The sequence below is a fragment of the Suncus etruscus genome, chromosome 12 (genome assembly GCF_024139225.1).
Source record: "Suncus etruscus isolate mSunEtr1 chromosome 12, mSunEtr1.pri.cur, whole genome shotgun sequence".
NCBI classification, from domain to species: Eukaryota; Metazoa; Chordata; class Mammalia; order Eulipotyphla; family Soricidae; genus Suncus; species Suncus etruscus.
The window spans coordinates 83,036,666-83,044,009 of NC_064859.1; the positions used below are offsets into that span (position 1 = coordinate 83,036,666).

Sequence of the window (7,344 nt, forward strand, 5' to 3'; positions counted from 1 at the left end):
TTCCAATCAACATTCCTCCCAACTACCCCAGTGGGGCTCCATCTCCCCTGTAGAGACAAGATATATTGACAGTTGGCTTGCCAAAGTCAAAGCAATTCATTCCAGGAAACTAGCCAGGGTGGGCTGCATGCAGCTGGACTTGATTTGCATGGGGTTGAGCAAAATTGTTTCTCCTCTCTCCTTCCTCTTATCTCCTCCTTGATTGGGTGGACTTTGATGGATAGAAGTGGCTATGAAGAGCAGGGAGTTCACTAGACAGTCAGAGGACCTGGGAAGTGTCAGACTTTCTGAATCTTAAGTGAGGACAGTCTGACAGCAATGAGGATATAAAATTTGCTGTTGCTACATGGGCGATTGGGTATATTAATAAAGATACCTTTTCCATCCTCTTCCAACAAAATGGTGCCAGCTGTGGGCTTTTTGGACAGCTCATAGTCTAGAGAAAGTCCAGGTGGGTGCATTTGCTCAGGGTACAATTGGCAATATTACAGCTGTCCTCTGGCACTGCTTCCAGCTGATAAATGTCCATTACAACGTTAAGGTTGGAAAGACCCAACTAGCAGTGGGAGTTTTCTCCCGATTTTCATTATGGAACAATCACTTTGCCAGGCTTGAAGCTTTGCAGTCTGTTTCACAGGGTCACATCAAGAACCAAAATACAGCAGTTAATTCAACATTTTTATGTTTTTGCTTTTTGGTTAAGGCAGACATATACCTGACATATTTTCTTTTGCTTGGAGATTTTGATAAGCTTTCATTTGTGATTACAGGGTGAAGAGAAGGGAAACATTTGGCTTGAATGCAGAGAAAATGTCTACAGATTGTTGTTAGGATTATGCCAAGTCAAATTCTGATAATGACAAGTTATGCTGTTTATGGCTGAGATTAAAGTCTAAATCTGTTTCTCTTTAAAATGTAAAATAAATTAGAGATAAGTTTATGGTGAGTCTTAAGACCTGACCAAAATCATATTTTCCTTTTGTAGCACAGCATCATATAAACTGTCTCCAGTGGTAAGAAATAAGAAGTTGGTTGAGCTAGAACTGATCAGATTTTTCTCTTGGGACTGAGTTTAAGAAGGAACTAATATAACATGAGAGAAAGTTGGAGCAGAGGCAGGGCAGAAGTATGCTGAGAGCTAATTCAAAGTCTTACTTTTCATATGATAATGGGGAGCATTAGCAGACCCATCATAGTTTCAGCACTTTAAATAGTGAATAGGATGCTGCTGCAGGACCAATAGTAGAGTTGGGTAAGGCTCTTGCTGACCAGAATTTAATCACTGGCATGACCAGGATTTAATCACTGGCATGGCATATGGTTCCCTGAGCCCTGCCAGAAGTAATTCTTGTGCCTGAATGCAGAGCCAGATGTAACCCCTGAGCATTTCTGAGTGTGGCCCCCAAAATAAAACAAAACAAGCAAAATAAAACACCTAGGAACTAAAGGTTTTTATTTAAAAAAAAAAAAAGAGTGAAGAGGCATAGCAGCAATCAAATTACATTTGGTGGAGTAATAAATATTATCTCTGTCTGACACTTAACATGAGAGAAAAATACTCAGACTACAAAATACCCCAACCCAGGTTATAGGATAGGAAAATAAAGGAAGGTAATTAGTATCACTTCTTTATTTTTTGTACATAATATCTAATTTAATAAATTAAGTGTTAATTATTTAGATTAATTAATTTAGCTCTATCACAATGAGATGCTGGAAGATCTCATCCCTAAACTGGTAATATAGCCATTTTGCATAAAGATATTGAAACTACTCTTGGTTTTTATGCTCCATGATGACTAGAATTGCTTTCATACAAAAGAGAGCATGTCTCATGATTCTGCCTGTGATTAATAGTGATGCTGATGGTGATGTGACTTGAGAAAAAAAATTAAAAAATAGTAGCTGTTAAGATTTAGATTTATGAAGTACTGAGATTTCTTGTTGAAGGCTTTAGTCACTTGAGTGATACTGTTTTATATATGAACTATGTCATAGATCTCTGTCTAATAAGAATTCATGGGAATCACTAATCTGAGCCTGGGAATGTTTGAAGAGGCTTATTCTCACCAGTCTGAGAAATATAGACACTTTTAGGATCAAATTTCTTATTGAGATAAAATGCCAGTATCTTACAGTGTCCATATATATATATATATATATATATATATATATATATATATATATATATATATATATAATTTTATTTAGCTAAACACAAGATACTCCTTATGAGGCTTTTTCTGATGTCCAACTGATTATAACATATACTGGTGCTATATCTAGTAGGTGACAGATTTTTTTTTTATTTTTCGCTAATATCGCTTCCCTTTGAGTGGGTGGAAAGAAATTCTTTTGATGTTGATGGTCTGTGTAGAACTTTATGGCATAATCTACAATGGTGAAATTTTTTACAGTAGGTTAAAACTTGGGTTTTATTCACTGAAGACTTCTAAAAAATAGACAGTGAAGTAGAATTATCATATATTACATTTATTTATGTGATTTGACTTTATAGTCAAGCACAATATTTACTCTCATGTAATTTATACAAAAACTCAAGGAAATAGTTATCCTCAAATTCACTTTACTGATGTGGGAATCAGAGAGATAAAAGAGATTAATCATAACAGCAGTATCAGGACCAGTTTTTATTTTTAGTGCCTCTTTTTTATCCTCAGTGTTATTAGAAAGGATTTGTTCTACTTCAAGAGGAATAATTCCTTAGCTAGGTGGCTAAGTTAATCACTACATTGATCTTAGTTGCCTAATCTATAGATTCACACAATCAATACCTGTTTGAACAACCATAGAGCGAGGGAAATGTAGCAAAAGAAAAGTCTTAATTAGAAAAATATTAGTTTTCTTTCTGTACCAGAATGGTACAACATATACAACTATGACTGATACTTGATTTGGAGCTCTGTTCTATAAAGTGATTGACATTTCTTTTAAATAATCAAATCATGTTTGTAATCACAATGCTTAAATAAAGATATTAAAACTATAAACTAACCAGGACATTATAGAAAGATGGAATAGGCCTGCATTCTCTCTTTGGACTTTTGCCACCTACTTTCAAATATGTCTTCCCCTTTTCGTCTGCATTTGAATCAATCACTGAACCCATCTTTTTGCCATGTACCTGACTTCATCCTTTAGACATGTCTTGGGATGACCCACGTAGGGTTAGTACCGTGCTTGACACACTACTGTCCTGATATATACTTGATAATTATACTCAATTTTTGGCAGAGTAGTTATGAAAATTTTCAAACTTCACATTTTCTGTTTAGCAAGTACAAAGAGTAATCTATACTTAATGCTTCACATATGAGGAGAGTTCAGATCTCTAGTATAAACATTAACATTTAAAAACCTGTTATGAGCGCGAGCCAAGACCACCGACCCTCCCTGCCCCGTCTCTGCCGCTGAAGAGCCCGGAGAGCCTGCTGCCCCGCGCTAAGCAGACCAGCACACAGGACTATTGGCGCTGAAACGGGTCAACAAGGAACAGTGATTTGGCCCGTGACCCCCCCCCCCCCAGCATAATGTTCTGCAGGTCCAGTTGGGAATATGTTTCATTGACAAGCCACAATTATGGAACCCAATGACAGCCCATATCAAGGTGGTGTGTTCTTTGACAATTTATTTTCCTACTGACTATTCTTCAAACCATCCAAGGTTGCATTTACAACAAGAATTTATCATCCACATATTAACAGTAATGGCAGCATTTGTCTCGATATTCTAAGGTCCAGTGGTCTCCTGCTTTAACTATTTCTAAAGTTCTTTTATCCATGTTCACTGCTATGTGATCCAAACCCAGATGACACCCTAGTGCCAGAGATGGCACAGATCTATAAAACAGATAGAGATCAGTACAACAGAATATGTCGGAAATGGATTCAGAAGTACGCCATGGGATGCTACCTTAAAGTCAGAATAACCTGCAATATAGCTGGAATAAACTTTAAATTACTGTTCCTTTTCGATTTTCTTATCCAGCTGCTCCCTTATCAGACCTCATCTTTTTTAATTTTATTTTTGTTTACCTCCCTCCATTCATTCACATGCTCATCTGAGAAGATGTAAGTTTTTCCAGCTTTGAACAATAACTGGTTTTAGAAACTGTAAAGTACTTACAAGAGAACAGTTGCCCAAGATTCAGAATTTTTTTTTAAAAAATGAGCATATGTATTATGTGGCCAGAGTCTCCACTTTAAATTGGTTATGAGACTAAACCATTCCTCACTGCTCTAACATGCTGAAGAAGCCATCTGAGGGGGAGCTGAATGGGGCTCAGTGGTCAAATCCAAGAAGCAGCATGTTTAACAGCATCCATCCTGTATGGACTGTTAGAGATCTGAGGCTACACGATATACTTTATGCTCATAACTGAGGTGGCTGGAGAATTGGTATTGAATCTATAGCATTGGCAGAACAAAAAATGTGATGTGTTTTATGCATGCCAATAAAGGAATGACCTGTTTTTATTTTACAGAGAGTGGAAATTGGAAGTCAAACACTATTTGTATTCCTAAATAGGGTCTCAAACATTTTGTAATTTTCATTAAAATGTTAAGAGGCTCGGAGCTATTAATCTATCTTCCAATACTCTATTTAATATAGCACTGACTAAATGATGCAAGTTGTCAATGGATGAGAGATCAACTAATAGCTCTGCTAGTAATCAATTTATTTTTCTTCAATAAAGTTGCATAAGCCAAAACAAATAAATAAAAACCTGCTATGCCCTATGTGAAGTAGTTCCATTTATCTGAGGGCTCTACTGGATTCATCCTGTAGGCAAAACACGTGGAGGAAATGCCTTCTCTCATGCTCAGAGATGAAACAGTCTGCATGGAGGTGCCACAGATGGTCAGGGTAGACCAGTGGAGTAGAGGAATTGATTTATGAACATTCCAGTGAGAAAGGCTTTCCATCTGAATGACTTTTTTGGAAACTTCTGAGAAACAAGAATGTGTTCTAGTAAATGTCATTTTGAGTCACAAAGCAGACTCCAGTCCATAAGTCAAACTGCTTACATACAAACAAGCAGACGAAGTGACCTCAAGAAAAGGGTTATATCTGAGTCTACACATTGGTGTGTTACCAAGTGTAGGAAATTAAAGAAAGGTATATTAGTAACATTGCAGTGAACTTGTGATTATGTTTTAGGGGAAAAGAAAGGCCTATCTCCTGTTGATATATTTTCTTGAAAACGTTAGCAGTGAGTGTACCCACCCATCAATATAAATTAAATTGGCATGGGCACTCTCTCCTATTTTGGGGATCTTTATGCTTTCAGGCATCTGCCAACATTCTTGAGGGGTTGGTTCTGAGAATTAAATGTTATCCTAGCTATTGCATTCGGAGGACCTGAAAATTCTCAAAAGAAGAAGATCGAGATTATAATACTCTGGTCTTAGAAGTAGGTAAGTCCCTACCTACTTCTGTTGCTTTCTATATAAATTGGCAGATGAAAGAAGTTGGCTCAGAAAATATTTATAAATTTTCCTCATATAAAATTCATTCATTCGTTTATTCATTCATTTATTGGTGTTGGGGCACACCTATCTGTGCTTAGGGCTCACTTTTAGAGGTGTTGAAGGAACATCTGTGAAACCAGGTCATAAAACCCTAGTTGGCTATTTGACAGCAAGCTCCCTTTCATGGTTCTTTCTCTTTGGTCCCAAGTTCTCTAAGATTTTATAATTTTTGTGCTTTCTTATGTTTTGTTCTTAAAATTATAAATATGTCCAGGAATAAATTCAGAATATCTCTCTCATTTCTGCCAAGTGGACTGGGCCAAAGTTTCTCCTGATTAAATAAACAGAATACAGATAAATCTACCTGGTATCAAATATTTTCAGAGAGACAAAATGTAGTTTCTTTGGTTCTAAAAAAAGTAAACCATTAAGATCAATCATACAGCAAAAGAAGGACTCACTCCAGATGCTGCAGATCACATTATAATGAGATTGCTTACATTTAAATGAAATTATTCCGCTAATTTAGGATGGCTGATATTTTGCTTCCAACTGAACTAATGAGGGTGAGTTGAGCTCCTTTATTTCTTTGTCATTTCTGGAGAATAGTGATCTCTTCAGTGATAAGGTGTGGGGGGAGGTCAAACCCCTTGTTGATGGTCTCCAAGTCAAAGAATGATTCCCAAAAAGATAAATTGAATCCCATTCTTCTGTCCCCCCTTTTGGGGGAGACTTTGATAATAATATCCGACGTGAATAATCAACGAATACAAAAGATTAGGGGGCCAAAGGTTCAGCAAGGAAAGTCTTTTGTCAGTTGCAGCCAGCTCCAAAAAGCAAACCGAACCAGCAGTCAGTTCTGGCAAAAGAGCCCCCTATGCCTCCCCAACAAGCTTTTTATTTCATTCCTTAATCACCCCCACCTGGAAAATCCAGGTGGGATGACAGGCAAAAACAATATTACAACAATTACTCAACAATTCCCCCTTTTTTGTAAGCAAACAATAATAGTATACAATACAATACAATACAATAATAATATACAATACAATACAACACTACATAATTACAAATACAAAACTTTAATGAAATATTAAATACTATAAAATTAAAAACATTAATTTCAATTAATTAAAAACATTTAGTTACACTAATCATAAATTAAATATACTTTAAAAGATTTTAGTCATAAAAAAATACAAATATATAAGTTAAATTTTTTTTACTAGGTTCAAAATTACTCTCAAAAAATAAGGAGTATAGAACTCCTAAAAGTCCAATCAAAGACATTTGATGAATCAGGAAAGACGAGTTGTAACTTGATATAGAACACAGCACTGGAACAGTTAATGATGTATTCCTCAGTTCGATATCAGGAGGCTTGCAATTGTGATGAGATTCCTACAAATAAAACGTTAAGAACTAGGAAGAAAAGGGGAATTATGAGAAATAATAAATTAAGGCATAAAGTGTCAGGAAAAGAAAACTATAAACAAAAATTAGAAAACTGATAAACATGCAAATACATACTATACAAAATTATGGGAATAACACTCATTTATAATCGCCAAAAATATCTATTAGACAGGAATCAAAATAAAGCCAAAGAAAAATTTGAATTGAATCAAAAAAAGAAAAAAAGAAAAAACACTTTGAAAATATAATAATGAAAAAACTGTTTAAATGAATATTTCAAAATAACAAAAAATTATAGTAACAAAAAAAAATTTAAATCAAAGTCGAGTGAATCTAGATGATCAAGAATTTCATATACACCATAACCATAACATTCTATAATGCAAATATGAAACAATAAATATATTATAATCAGTCATCAATAATGAGCACTGTG

The 7,344-nt window shown here is 35.3% G+C and overlaps 1 pseudogene; it reads left to right on the forward strand.

The window, feature by feature from the left end:
- Positions 1-3,493: 3,493 nt before the first annotated feature.
- LOC126024266 (ubiquitin-conjugating enzyme E2 D3-like) lies at positions 3,494-4,402 on the forward strand (annotated as a pseudogene).
- The last annotated feature ends 2,942 nt before the right edge of the window (positions 4,403-7,344 follow it).